This window comes from Colobus angolensis, unplaced genomic scaffold (genome assembly GCF_000951035.1).
Source record: "Colobus angolensis palliatus isolate OR3802 unplaced genomic scaffold, Cang.pa_1.0 Scaffold51, whole genome shotgun sequence".
In the NCBI taxonomy this organism is placed as follows: Eukaryota; Metazoa; Chordata; class Mammalia; order Primates; family Cercopithecidae; genus Colobus; species Colobus angolensis.
The window spans coordinates 3479872-3494869 of NW_012118599.1; the positions used below are offsets into that span (position 1 = coordinate 3479872).

Genomic DNA, 14998 nt, shown 5'->3' on the forward strand with positions numbered 1-14998 from the left:
GTTTCTTTCTCAGCTGTTTAGAGCCTCCTTTTTAAAGGCACTTACGTGCATGCATCAAATGGTACAATAGAAACAAAAATGTAAGCGAAAAGCTGAAAAATAAATTCAGGAGCCTTTTGGTAGATCCCCACCCCCTTTATACCTGCTGCAACAACAGCAGTAATGTGGAATAGGTGTTTCAACCCATTGCACATGGAGGAGTTGATGCTTCCCCACCCCTTACTCTACGTACCTCAGCTGATAGGCTCAGCAAGAGGTAAAAACAGCTATGGGACAGAAAAAATCCAGTCCTTTTATGGGAGATGGCATAAGTGTCTTTGGAGACAGGCAGTCCTTGGCTCAAATCCTGAGCACGGTTTTCTTAGGTCCCTGACCTTGAGCAACTCATTCAACCGCTCTGATTTTCTCTGTTGAGTTTCCTAACATCAAAATGGAGTGACAGCTATTGTGGTCGCCATTGTTATTACCGACTGCCCTGCCTCATTCTTTTTTTAAATGACGTGATGCCTTTTGGGTAGAACGGAGGCTGTTGCAATTTTCCTGTTGAAAGGGGAGTGAGTTGGAACTGCCCTGTGATTCCATGGAGACCTGTGTGTGTGTGTAAGGCTGGAAAAACAAAGGGCGCAGTAAGTTTGTGACAGAAGCTTCCCTGAGATGCCTGGAGACCCTTTGGCTTTGAGCAGAGCAACTCCTGGACCAAGGAGAGCAAGCCTTGGGGACTACACTGAAGCCGCCGAGAACCCGACTACTAAACAGTGCTGAGGGGACAGCCTCTGGGGACTGCACGCAGTGCGGACCCCGGGATGTCTCACGTGATCCTCCTTCAGGCCACCGGAAGTGCAGTGGCCGTGGCCAGGAACAAAGTGGGAGAGCTAGCGCAGGTACCTCCCGGGACTCCAGAGGAGCGGGTTATAGACCTGGTGTAAGGCACGCTGTCCAGGACTCCCAGAAATACCTAATGAGAATCGTGAGAAAGTGGAGGATGAGGGACAGGTCAAGGGATCACAGCCTGGGGAGAAGAACCATGGAAAGTTGGACATTAAAATTTAATGGTATTTCATTTTCTACCCCAGGTGGATGAAATCAAGGCTTGCTGCTGACAACATATAAATCATGCCATATGATGCTAATTCTAAAATGCCATTGATTGTAAGTTGTGCCATCGATTTAAATAAGACTTTTTTGAAAAAAAAAATTTACTCCTACAATTAATCATAAACAATGATCATAAAAGAAATCCTGAATTCAAACTCCAGTCAGCATCTGGCCAGCCATGGTGGCTCACGCCTGTAATCCCAACATTTTGGGAGGCTGAGGTTGGTGGATCGCTTGAGACCAGGAATTTGAGACCAGCCTGGGCAACATAGTGGGATCCCATCCCTATTTAAAAAATTTTTTAATTGTATATATTTTACTTTATTGTATTTGATTGTTTTTAAAAATTTCAATAGGTTTTTGGGGAATAGGTGTTTGGTTACATTAATAAGTTCTTTAGTGGTGATTTCTGAGGTTTTGGTGCACCCATCATCCAAGCAGTACCATTGTGTAGTCTTTTATCCCTCACCCCCCTCCCACCCTCTCCTCCAAGTCCCCAAAGTCCATTATATCGTTCTTACCCCTTTCTGTCCTCATTGCTTAGCTCCCACTTACAAGTGAGAACACACGGTATCTGGTTTTCCATACCTGAGTTATTTCACTTAGAATAAAAGTCTCCAATTCCATCCAGGTTGCTGCAAATGCCATTATTTCGTTCCTTTTTATGGCTGAGTAGTATTCCATTTTCTTTATCCACTCGCTGATTGATGGGCATTTGGGCTGGTTCTATATTTTTTGCAATTGCAAATTGTGCTGCTATAAACATGTATGTGCAAGTATCTTTTTCATATAACAATTTATTTTCCTCCGGGTAGGTACCTACTAGTGGGATTGCTGGATCAAATGGCAGATCTACTTTTAGTTCAAAAAATTTTTTTTAATTTAAAAAATAAAATTAAAATAATAATAATAATAATTTAAAAAACACCAGTTGGTGTGATGCATGCTGATAATACCAACTATTCAGGAGGATCACTTGAGGCCAGGAGTTGGAAACCAACCCAGGAAACATAGGGAGACCCTATCTCTATTTAAAAAAATAAAACAATCCTGGATTCAGATAACATAAACTATAAACTGTAACAAACAAGTATCAAAACAGAGAAAATGTGATATTTGTACCATTTAATAAACTTCCCTGTTATTCAGTAAATAAAAAATTAATGCTACATTTAATGCTTTGATAATTGTGAAGATCCTTACAAACATTACTTTTACATTTTGAAATATACATATACAATTTTACATGAAGTTTCTGAACAGAGGTAAAGATGGAATATAAAATATTTTGATCAATATTATTTCCCTCGAATTATGATAACTTTATTTATAATGTACACTATTTGAGAAGTAACTGTCAGTAGAAAACAAGTGAAAATTCATATCCAAAAGGTAGAAAGTACGTATTTTATTTTTCTAAAAAGAAGATTCTAAGTGTTTCATTTTGTCACCATTAAAGGTTGCCAAAATGTCCATTTTTCATCTATGAAAAATTAGGTATATTGTAAACCAAGTACATAAATAACATCTTATTGGACATAAAACACTATGTGGTTACATAAACTTTAGAAATGAGGTGTAGTCCACATTTGGTACAATATTAACATTAAAACAGACACATTGAATGGTGAGAAGATAATTTTTATTATATATATAGAAACAGTTAATTGGGAAATACAAGAAAAATCCTTCACAAAACAAGAGATATTTTATCTGTAAAAATCAGTAATTCTCATGGCTTATTCCAAGTGATATGAAGATAATCAAATAGTAGTTCCTTAAATTTTATAACGAAAGCATATGTAGAAGTATTCACTCATATCTGCAATTTACTTTTAAAAATGGTAAGAAAACTGTGCATAAGTAATAAAAATAAACCTATTTCCTACTATTAACTACAACTTTCAAAGGCGAATAGTTGTATTATTTTAGAATTATCAATATACAAGTATTTCAATATTCAAACATAGTTTATAAACATGTCATTTTAAACACCATTTCCTTTTCTGAAAAACACACCCCCATCATCTAAACTATATCTTCTTCCCCTTATTCTTTGTCATAGCCTCTTTCACTGTCATGAAATATCACAATTTTAAATTGTGCTGTAGCAGGCCAGGTCTCACTAACAGCTGACCAGGCAGGCCTCCATGACAACTGTTTCAGCAGTGACTGTTAAGTTAAATATTAAAAGTTAATACAGGCCAGACGCAGTGGCTCACGCCTGTAATCCCAGCACTTTTGGAGGCCGAGGAGGGCGGATCACGAGTTCAGGAGATCGAGACCATCCTGGTTAACACGGTGAAACCCCGTCTCTACTAAAAAAAAACAAAAAACAAAATTAGCCGGGCGTGGTGGCAGGCACCTGTAGTCCCAGCTACTCGGGACGCTGAGGCAGGAGAATGGCGTGTACCCGGGAGGCGCAGCTTGCAGTGAGCCGAGATCGCACCACTGCATTCCAGCCTGGGGGACAGAGGGAGCCTCTGCCTCAAAAAAAAAAAAAGTTGATAGAAGGCCGGACGCGGTGGCTCATGCTTGTAATCCCAGCACTTTCGGAGGCTGAAGCGGGTGGATCACTTCAGGTCAGGAGTTCGAGACCAGCCTGGTCAACATGGTGAAACCCCCGTCTCTACCAAAAGTACAAAAATTAACTGAGCATGGTGGCTGGTGCCTGTAATCCCAGCTACTCTGGAGGCCGAGGCGGGAGAATCACTTGACCCTGAAGGCAGAGGTTGCAGTGAGCCGAGATTGCAGTGAGCCAAGATCATGCCACTGCACTCCAGCCTGGGCGACAGAGCAAGACTTTGTCTCAAAAAAAAAAAAAAAAAAAAAAAAAAGAAACCAAGAAACCACAACCAAACGTGATAGAGCCAGTGTCCTTGTACAAAGGCTGGAAGGTAACAAAAGCCCACTGAGAGTTTTGCCTAAGCTTTTCCTGGGCCTTGAAGCATGACAAGATAACGAAGGAATTCTTAACAGGATCTGTTTAGGAATAAACAAGTTTTACTGGGGTCTGAAGGAACTCCCCAAACCTCCATGATTTAGCAAGGAGAGAAGATAACGGTAATTACCTCTGGCACCTGGACCCAACTAGATTAAGTAAATTTACTGAGGCTCTAGAGGAAGGTCTTCAGGACACAGACTTTACTTACAGGTTAGAAGAAATTAAGAACTTACGTCTTTTCGATGAATACACTCTTACACGTAGACGTAAGTTTAGAACGTATGTAAGCTCTGCAAAACTTTGTAACTTTGAGTTGGTCTGCTGATGTTTTCCCGGCCTTCTCCCTGTACCCAGTTACAGAAGTAAACTCTCTTCTTTCCCAGTTCATCTGCATCTCGTTATTGGGCTGTGAGAATAAGCAGCCTGATCCTCGGTTCATTCCAGGAACACTGCATTCATTTATGTGGCTCTTCATTTCACACTAGTCTCCTCCCACCCAACTAGGCTATAAGCTCTATATGAAATATCCTGTCTTTTGCTTATTATTTTGTCCCAGCACCTAGCACACAGTACCTGATACCTAGTAGGCACTTAATAAATATCCATTAAATCTATTCGTATTTCCCCAGTCCCCTTACTTTACTCCTTTTTCTGCATCTATCCCTTTATTGAACCCCTACACTTCCCAGCTCCTCCATTAACCCCTGCAGAGTATTCACTGACTGCTGGAACTAGAGCATCACTGAGAAGCAAGAGACGGACTGACCTAATAGAAGGAGAGCTGCCCCTCCAGGATGATGCCACCATCACAGAAGGTGAGAAGGAACACAGCATCTTCTGCAAATGCTACAGTAAATAGGGACAGGGTGGGGATAAGATCACTGACCCCAGGTCACTGACCCCAGTGTCCTCAGAGCCAACAGCTGACTTTGCAGGAAAGCCCTGAGCCAATTACTAGTATGTAAACTTAAAAAAAAGAAATGCTTAAGTCATCAAAATTTACTATTTTCAATGGCAAAATGAGGATATTATTGTCCACCTCAAATGGTTGTAGTGACAATTAAATAAGAGGATGCTTGTGAATTTGAACACAATGACAAACACATACTAATGTCTCAATTAATGCCATAATTATTTGATCCAGATCTGCAAACATTCAAAAACAGCTTTGCATATATAAGCCTTGAATTAAATGAATCAGCCTCCTTGATCTTTTCCAGATGAATCATCTGCCCAACTTCTTCCCATACAATGAAATATCATATCTTAAATATGCAAATTAGTGGTTTTTGTGCACTAATCAAAGAGAGATTGCTCTGCTCCAACTGTCTCCTCATACACTCAGCTGAAGTATTAAGACACTCTGCTAGCTTTCTCACAAGATAAACATGTTGTTCATGTTGCACTGTGAGCTACTGGGCCAGAGCCCCACTGAAGGCTGTTTGAAATACCTCAAATGTGATTTCAGAAAAAGATAGTAAATAGGCATGTGCCTTTTATTAATAGCACCTGTGGAGAACTTCTTCTCTAGACAATTTTTCCAAAGCATTTTCATATGTGTTGTTGTTTAAGCCTCACAATAACTGTGAGACAGACAGAATTATTATCCTTTCCAGTTTTTCTTATTTAAAAAAAAAAATTCTTCTAGGCACAGTGGCTCATGCCTGTAGTCCCAGCACTTTGGGAGGCTGAGGTGGGTGGATCACCCAAGATCAGGAGTTCGAGACCAGCCTGGCCAAAATGATGAAACTGTCTCTACTAAAAACACAAAAATTAGCTGGGTGTGGTGGCGGGTGCCTGTAGTCCCAGCTACTCGGGAGGCTGAGGCAGGAGAATCGTTTGAACCTGGAGGCGGAGGTTGCAGTGAGCTGAGATCGCACCACTGCACTGCAGCCTGGGTGACAGAGGAAGACTCCGTCTCAAAAAAACCAAAACTTTTGGCCGGGCGCGGTGGCTCAAGCCTGTAATCCCAGCACTTTGGAAGGCCGAGACGGGCGGATCACGAGGTTAGAAGTTCGAGACCATCCTGGCTAACACGGTGAAACCCCGTCTCTACTAAAAAATACAAAAAGCTAGCCGGGCGAGGTGGCCGGCGCCTGTAGTCCCAGCTACTCGGGAGGCTGAGGCAGGAGAATGGCGTAAACCCCGGAGGCGGAGCTTGCAGTGAGCTGAGATCTGGCCACTGCACTCCAGCCCAGGCAACAGAGTGAGACTCCGTCTCAAAAAAAAAAAAAAAAAAAAAAAAAAAAAAAAACTTTTATTTTTTCCCAGAACTTCGGCTAAGAGGTTCACTTATTTGCTTAAAGTATTATCACCAGCACACCAATATTTTGAAAGAAGGAATGAATGACTTAATGAATGAACTAGTAAGTAAGAAATTCAAACCCCTAATCCAGGCTGTTGGCCTTCCCTTCCCTTCTCCCTTTCTTCATCTCTCTCTCTCTCTCTCTCTCTTTCTCCTTTTTTATTTCTGGTAATTTTTCACAATCTCTACTACAGCTTTTTTGTCCTTCTAAGCTCCGGACCTCTGGAATGCAGTTACTAATGCGATTACTAAAACTATAAGCCTCAAAAAAAAAAAAAAAACTGCGTAATAGCCATTGTTGTTTATTACTTCAACAGTATTCTTTCTAAGTACAGTTAAAGGAAACTCAGCTTTCTTTAATCATGCAACAACATGTTACCGGAATTGAGCTGTTAACAGACTTCAACATTTGAAATAAATATTTGCAGACTTACGTTGGCCTTTCAAGCCAATCACTTTATAACCATCTGAATGCAGAACAGCCCTGAAGCTGTATAAACCAGCCATAACTTGAAAATTAAAACTTGGAAACCCCAAAACATATTACTGTAGTTAAAATGTAATGACTCTGAACCTCCTTTCCACATCTAGAAAATATAAGAATGGATAAAAGAGAAGAAGCCCTTGTTGAGGAGTCTGACTTTAAGCAAAATTTATGTTATTTTCTTATAAGGGGAAAAAAAACAGGATTTATAAGCAGCTTTGAGTGTAATATACTAATATGAATTATTTATTTCTTATATATTTGACATCATCAAATGTACCAGATTTCTGAAAAACATGACTACTTGTACTTTTTCCTCTTGTTTTACATTCTCTATGTTTTCTATCATCCTGTGCCTGGAACTTCATATCAGCATGGTCTTCCTGAGGATTGTGGTGTAATACTATCAAAGGCATTGCCACTCATTATTGTTTTTATTCCAAGTAAATTCTGAAAAAAATAAAAACCTTCACCACATAACAACATGGTAAGTCAATTTAAAATATCAGTCCAATTTCTTTAACATTATGACACTATTTTGGTGTACTGAGTAAATCTCATAAATCTCTCATAAACCCTTCAGGCTTTAGGCATTGGTTAAATACTGTGTTTCTAAGGATCTATAGATTCATAACAGAAACTAGGGACTCTCAAAGGGAACTAAAGCATCAGTCTTTCAATTACAATTCATGCTGATTAACCCACTCCATATTTAAGAAGGAAGCTGCATGCCCTACTCAAAGGGAAATGAGAGAAAAAAATTCTCTACTATAACTGTCCAATTTTATCTTTAGCAAGAGCAAAGGAAAATTCTCTAAGAGCTGGCAGCTCTTTGGACCTGCAGAGTCACTGCACCTGTAAGTAAATTATCAGCAAAACTAACTAGAAGACAGTCTGACACATTCATAACAACAGGTGCTCTCTATTATTTCAAAATGGCACCTAAAGTGATCCAATGTATTGTGTTTATTTTCCGTCTTCTCTTTCTAGAAGGAAAGCTTCATGACAGCAGAAATGCTGCCTTTCTCATTCACCCAATATCCCCAGCACTGAAAACAGGACCCATACAGAGTGGGTGCCTAGTATTTGTTAAATAAACAAATACAAATTTAATCTGACAGATAATTGCCTTAGTTACTTAACTCTGGCACTTTACATATTATCCAAATCCAAACTTTCAAACTAAGTTCCTTGCAACCCAGATCAACACTGGTACTAACTTGACAGCAGGTTTATGAACATATATATATATATATAATCCAAGTTATTAAACATTAAAAGACAACTGTAAAATATTTCTTTCTTTCTTTTTTTTTTTGAGACAGAGTCTCGCTCTGTTGCCCAGGCTGGAGTGGAGTGGCACGATCTTGGCTCATTGCAACCTCCGCCTCCCGGGTTCATGTAACCTCCTGAGAAGCTGGGATTACAGGTCTGCACCACCATGCCCAGCTAGTTTTTTGGTTTTGTATTTTTAGTAAAGACAGGGTTTGACCATGCTCTTAGTTATTTGTTTTGCATCATGAAAAAAGAAAATAGTACCAGATGTAACCTCAAAAATAATTTATCTTCAAGGACAAATTCTCACAGTCAAGGTTTCAACTATTGCCATCACAATCAAATTGCAATCAAATTATGACTCAGAAAAACTACCAGATTTCCCCATCACAAATGCCTACAACTAAAGGATTGTGCCCCTGACCTTACTGAACACAGCATAAGCAGTGATGAGTTGCCTGGACATGGAAATGGTTCATGATCTCTCACAAAAGTTACATTGGCTTTTCCTGGACAGGACAAAATGGTTTTGTTGTGTGCTTGAGAGACATCTCTAGACAGAGAATTTTCATCTTTGATACCATGAATTTTGGTGAATTATATTATAAAATGATACTGTTTTATTTCCATGGATTTACTTTAAGGATTGTATTTAGAGACAATTTCCTTTAAAAAGAAATCATCACTTGGGAGTCTTCTAGCTATACTAATTCTCAAGTTACTTTAATCTCTCAAGCCTCTACTTCAAGTGATTGGTGATTCAACTCCTAACCAATCTGTCTTTTGGTCTTACTCTGTCTTCCTCCATCAGCACATGACATAGATATTATTCTGAAACCCAAAAATTATGAACTAGGAAATCAAAGGGTATAGAGAGAGAAATAGAAATGTATTAGAAAACCTAAAAATAGCATCAAATTTAAGAGTTTATTTTGTACAGTCTTGGCCCAGTAAATATGACTCCTTTATGTTGAAAATCTCTTTTGAATTAATTATACCATTGCTCTTGGGGCAAGGAGTGTCCAGAATTTGCAGTCAAAAAAATGGGATTAAGTCCAGTTTCTATCATTAAATGTTTCTCTAAGAACTGAATCAGTTATTAGAAGGAGTGGGGGACAAGAGTGGAATAATAAACACTGGGGACTATAAAAGGTGGGAGAATAGGGAGAGGGGTGAAGGTTTAAAAATTACCTGTTGAATACAGCATTCACTATTCAGGTGATGGGTATGCTAGAAGCCCACAGTGCATCATATGCATGTAAGAAAGTGGCACTTGTACCCCCTAAATATACAAAAATAAATAAATAGGAAAAAGGTAGTGGGGCATAGAGAGAAAATTATGAAAGAGCAAATTAAATTTGTCAAAAAGTACCATAAGTTTATATGTTTATCTACCATAAGTTTATGCAAAACAAATTAAAACTGTTGAAAAGACAAGACTCTTAATGTAAAGCACGAGGTACATTGTAGGTATATGAGAAGTGTTTGTTCCATCACCTCTTATGTCTTCCTTTCTTCTGTCATAGCACTTCCTAAACCAAAAAGGCCTACTCAGATTTCAGGTGTTATTGTTTGTATGGTTTGGTATTGTTTTTAGCGATGTGAGGAAAGTGGAATGAACTTGGACTTTGAAGGCAAATTAACCTGGAATCAAATGCCTGTTCTGCTGTTTGCAAGTGTGATCTTTGGGTGTGCTTCCTAATCTGTGAGCTTCAACTTCCTCCTCAGTAAACCAAGGTAATACCTTATAGTAGCCTTTCCCAAACTTTTTCATAATATTGTATACTTTGAAAATGAGAATATTTTTACTGCAAAGGATGTTGCCACCTACACTGAGAGGGGACCAGATCAGGGAGCTCTAATCACCTGAATGAAGTCCTGCTTTGCTTTCACAAGGGCTGAGGGCAATTGGCATTTTGGCACTTGGTAACTCCACAGGGCACATTGATGTTCTGGGCACACTGTTTGGGAAGCTCTGCTTTACTCAGTTTGTCGGGAGGAATTAATACAAGACTTTCTGATCATAACAGATATTGAATAATGTCTTAATTCCCCTTCCTTCTCCAGATCAAAGAAAAACAGAGCAACCTACTTATCTGGTGCCCATCCCCTTGGCAGAACACTCCTCTGAAGGATGATGGTTTGGCTGTGCCGGGGCAGAGCTGCCCACACCAAATGAGCTTTCACAACAACATCTGATGAGGAACTCACTTGCCTACCTTTCCTTGACAGCTGGGGTCGGCCAGCTTGAAGCATGACTCCACAACGCCCCTACCCAAGGCTACGGATGTTGCTGCTGCTGTTTTCTATTTAATTCAGGTTTCTGCTTGGAAAGGAAGAAGGTAGAGGAGCCAGCGAAGTTTTGTGTGAATGATACTTGCAGAAAAAACACTGGTAGCAGTCACAAAACTTTAAAAATTAAAGTGCCAGCGAGGTGGCTTTTGGTGGCCACATGAAAGCTGTTAACCCCAGCTTTTACAAGTGCTGGGCTTTTGAGTAAGAGGGGAGGGTCTTTCTGGAAAAGTTTGAGACCTGTTACCTTTGTAGCAGCAGAAGCATCCACGGCTAGTGTTTTCCAAGCTCACTGCTACTTGTTGCAGTCTAGCAGTGTTGTGTCGCCTGAAATTCCTACCTTTCTTTGATGGATGCAAAAGAAGTACCAATTTATTAAGCTCCTAATATGTGCCAGATGCTCCATATATGTTACTTTTGATCTTCACAACCGCTCAGCAACTTACTGCTTCTCCTCACTCCCAATTACACAGATGACGAAATTGAAGCAGAGTAGTTTGCCTAGGATTATAGAGCTAGGAGGGACCAGAGTTGGGATTGTCCCTCAGCACTAATACATGGTATGTCACATTTCCTGTCTGGTAGTAACAAAGCTTCTAAGAAATCTGAGTTTTCATTTGTTAAAACTGAATTTTTAAGAAATGTAGACAGGTGAGGTCGGGCGCAGTGGCTCAAGCCTGTAATCCCAGCACTTTGGGAGGCCGAGGTGGGCGGATCACAAGGTCAGGAGATGGAGACCATCCTGGCTAACACGGTGAAACCCCGTCTCTACTAAAAAAAATACAAAAAACTAGCTGGGGGAGGTGGCGGGCGCCTGTAGTCCCAGCTACTCGGGAGGCTGAGGCAGGAGAATGGCGTGAACCCGGGAGGCGGAGCTTGCAGTGAGCCAAGATTGTGCCACTGCACTCCAGCTTGGGCGACAGAGTGAGACTCTGTCTCAAAAAAAAAAAAAAAAGAAATGTAGACAGGAGTACTAAGTACTCTGTAGTTTAATGCTAATATTGGTCCAAGTATATAACTAGTTTCTCATGCACTGGTATAACATACTTCAGAGGGTACACCAGGGCTGGATGAGTATGTGAACCCAAAAATATCTGAGACAGGTCTCAGTTAACTTAGAAAGTTTATTTTGCCAAGGTTGAGATGTGTACCCATGACACAGCCTCAGGTGGTCCTGACAATATGTGCCCAAAGTGGTTAGGGCAAAGCTTGTTTTTATACATTTAAGGGAGACATGAGACATCAATCAATATATGTAAGATGTACATTGGTTATGTCCAGAAAGGCACAACAACTTAAGCAGGGAGGGGGCTTCCAGGTCATATGTAGGTGAGAGATAAACGGTTGCATTCTTTTGAGTTTCTGATTAGCCTTTCCAAAGGAGGCAATCAAATATGCATTTATCTCAGTGAGCACAAGGGTAACTTTGAATAGAATGGGAGGCAGGTTTGCCCTAAACAGTTCCCAGCTTGACTTTTCCCTTTAGCTTAGTGATGTTGGGACTCCAAGATTTATTTTCCTTTCACACTTCTTCCATTTTCTTTAAAAAAATCTTTTGAAGAAAGCATTTTAGAAGAAAATGAGTCTCTGCTCTCATGGCTAGATAGTTTATTCCTACAGTGGTAGGTCCCGAGTTATTAGCAAAGCTCATTTTTAGCAGGTTGAGAAATCTCATGTCCTTTGAAGAGGAAATAGTAGGAGGAAGGGAGAAAAACAACAACAAACAAGAGAGCAATCCTGGAAAATCTATATAGACCACATTACTTTGAAGTCCATACATCAGCAGGTAGGTATGAAAGTGGCTTATGTACATAAACAGGTTGCTGTTATTTTCTTCTTCTGAAGTTTAAGTTGTCCAGATTCAGTTTGCAGGACTTTAGAAAGTACAGCTTAGTTTTCGATTATTTCAAATTAGGAAAAATGGGGTGAGGGGAAGGAAAAGAAGGAAAAAACTTGAAAACATTATTTTGGAGACTTGTAGCCAGGAAAAATTAGAATTCAGTCTAAACTATAGAAAATAATAAAAATAGAAAAACATTAGGCAAGACTAAAATCTAACAACAAGTATACTATAGTTTTTGAAACATATTTTTTCTCTCTAGTTTCCCATTTTTACTAAAGACAAATCACGGAGGAACCAATTTGCTTTATTATACTTGGCCAGATTATTTGTATGAAGTGAAGCAAGAATAATTATTTTTCACATAGGCTTTTAAAATTAACTTTGGTGGACTTCTTCCATAGAAGGAATCTCAGATAAGGCTTTTTTAAAGCCCAGCCCAGCCATAGATTTGTACCATCAAATACCTATGAGTTGGGTGAATTATTCTCCTTTTGAGTCCCAAGATAACTTAGGGCTCTTGGGCCTGTCAGAAAGTGACATTCTTTACTTACCACAGGTCAGGAACATTGTTCAGGGACTGTGTAGACAAGATATGAGGCCAGTTTCCCCAAGGGGTCTTTATTGGCTCTATGAGTCCAGCCACCATGCCCAGCTGGATTTACTCTTAATAAATTGTAAGACATTTTAAGTTTTTAAACCCAAAGTTCAACTTTTATTGCATCTCACCATTTTTGGTTTTCTCTCCACTTTTAAAAGGTGTGAAATAGTAATGCTCACCTTCATCTCATTTTCAGCTCATATATTTTTTTTCCCTCGAGTTCTGTTTGTTGTGGCCTGATGCTAACAATAAAGGTCTAAAGGAAATGTTTTCTCCCAACGTAATATTCTGTGCACTGCAGAAGGTCTTTTGTTTTGCTTTTTGGTAACTTGACTAACAGATTTTACCCTTTATTGAAATAATTCCTATGCCATTATTATTAAGTTTCGGTTTGTTGAGAAAAAAAGCTGAGATTAAAATAAAATTTTTTAAAAATTAAAGTTATTACATCCACGTATCTTTCTGTATGTGCTTTTAAACTACTTGTGACGTTGAGTTACAGGGCTTTGACTCCTGGGTCTAAAAGGACACCAAGTCTTGCTAAATCTTAAACACTGATAGCAAATAAAGCCTCATCTTCAGGCCTGGTAGAAGATGTCAATCAAAATAAACTGCATTCCTAAAACACAATGCCAGAAATTAAAGCTACTCAACTCCAAAAAAGGCCCAGGGACTGTTTTGTGGAATAGGTGGGTGTGTGAGATTGTAAGGACTGATTTTCAAAGTGTCTAAATTACACTCCTTAAAAACCCAAGAGTAGCCTCTGTTGCAATAACTATTTTAGTCAATAAATCAGGTAACACAATACAAACACAAGCAGTTTAAGAGCTGAGACAAACTTGTCTGTTTACACTCTTGGAGTTCCATAAGGAAAAACAGGTTTCACCCCAATAGGGAGTCTGGTGCCTTCTCCATTTTCTTTAAGGAACCCCAGGCTATTATAAACTATTTTAGGCCTCTCATGCAGCAGAGGGTGCAAGAGAAAGGAGAGATAGCAGAAGTAAATGAAGAAAAGAGAATTCAGCCAGCTGAGAAGAAAAAATCTTTTGCTCAAAAAAAGAGACGAGGTCCTAGGAGAAAAACGAACAAACCACGATGTCCTTTTAAATACAAACAACCCCCCCCCACACACACACATGCATACACATACATATCTTGGATGGTAGCTTTTAATTAAGCTAACTTTTAACCATAGAGCTCCTTTTAAAAAAGTTTTTAAATTTGATTACCATATTTCAGCTTGAACAAATTGCTGCTATTGCAGAAGTACCAAGTATCAGACCAGAAAGGGTTTGATTTAGGAACCAAAATCAGGCTGTTGCGGTGAGAAAAAAAAAAAGCTAGCAGAACCCTTAGCTATGGAGCTGCAGTGTAGGGCAACAGCCATTGCTCTTTCAGTTTGGTCTGGCTAGCAAAGAGGTGGCCCTGTTATGTAAAGAAAACTCCTTAAGTAGTCAAAATCAAAAACATTTTTTTTTTCTTTTGCTGGCCATTTTTCTCCCTCCACCACACCACCTTTTTTCTTTTCTCTTTTCTTTTGTGAGAATTTAGCCACTTCAGAGGCCTTATTCCCCATAATTTGGAACTTCCCTTCAGATTTGATCAAGTCAGACACGTTGATCAAACCCAATGGGAAAAAGACTGAAACAACAAAAACAGAAACAAACAACAACAAAAAAGCAATTAAGCCAAACAAACAATGGCACAACTTGTACAATTACTGAGTGCTCTAATGGTAAGGAGAAATTAAGACCAGCTAGTTGTTCATCTTAACTTTAGCCAAAACAAACCCCAATTCAGTTACTTACTTAGGGATGAGTCCCAAGCTGAAGACTGCTCTCTACCATCCTGGAAGCAGGAAAAATCTCAAATTTGTCTTCTCTATTGGAAGCAAGCTGAAACTCTATAAAGGAGTTACCTGTCTTCTATCTACATGGAAGCAGGAAAAACTTGCCTTGTATTGGAAGCAAGTAAAACTCCAAAGGAAGTTGTACAACAAAATAAACTTTAGATCTCGACCAAATTTGGGGATATCAGGGATTCGCTGGAGGGGGTGCTTCCAGGCTTCAGCAAATTGTCCTATTGGTTTGAGCCATAAAGATAGCTCGAGCTGGTACCAAGCACTGATAGGAGATTTGTCAAATGTTAGAGGCACAACCACT

General features: G+C 39.4%; 1 long non-coding RNA gene across 1 annotated transcript; it reads left to right on the forward strand.

The window, feature by feature from the left end:
- The first annotated feature begins 4728 nt into the window (after nucleotides 1-4728).
- LOC105524808 lies at nucleotides 4729-12877 on the forward strand. The gene is made up of 4 exons (XR_001003815.1): nucleotides 4729-4854; nucleotides 9701-9840; nucleotides 10171-11046; nucleotides 11364-12877. It is a non-coding gene; the product is annotated as an uncharacterized LOC105524808 (long non-coding RNA).
- Nucleotides 12878-14998: the final 2121 nt, after the last annotated feature.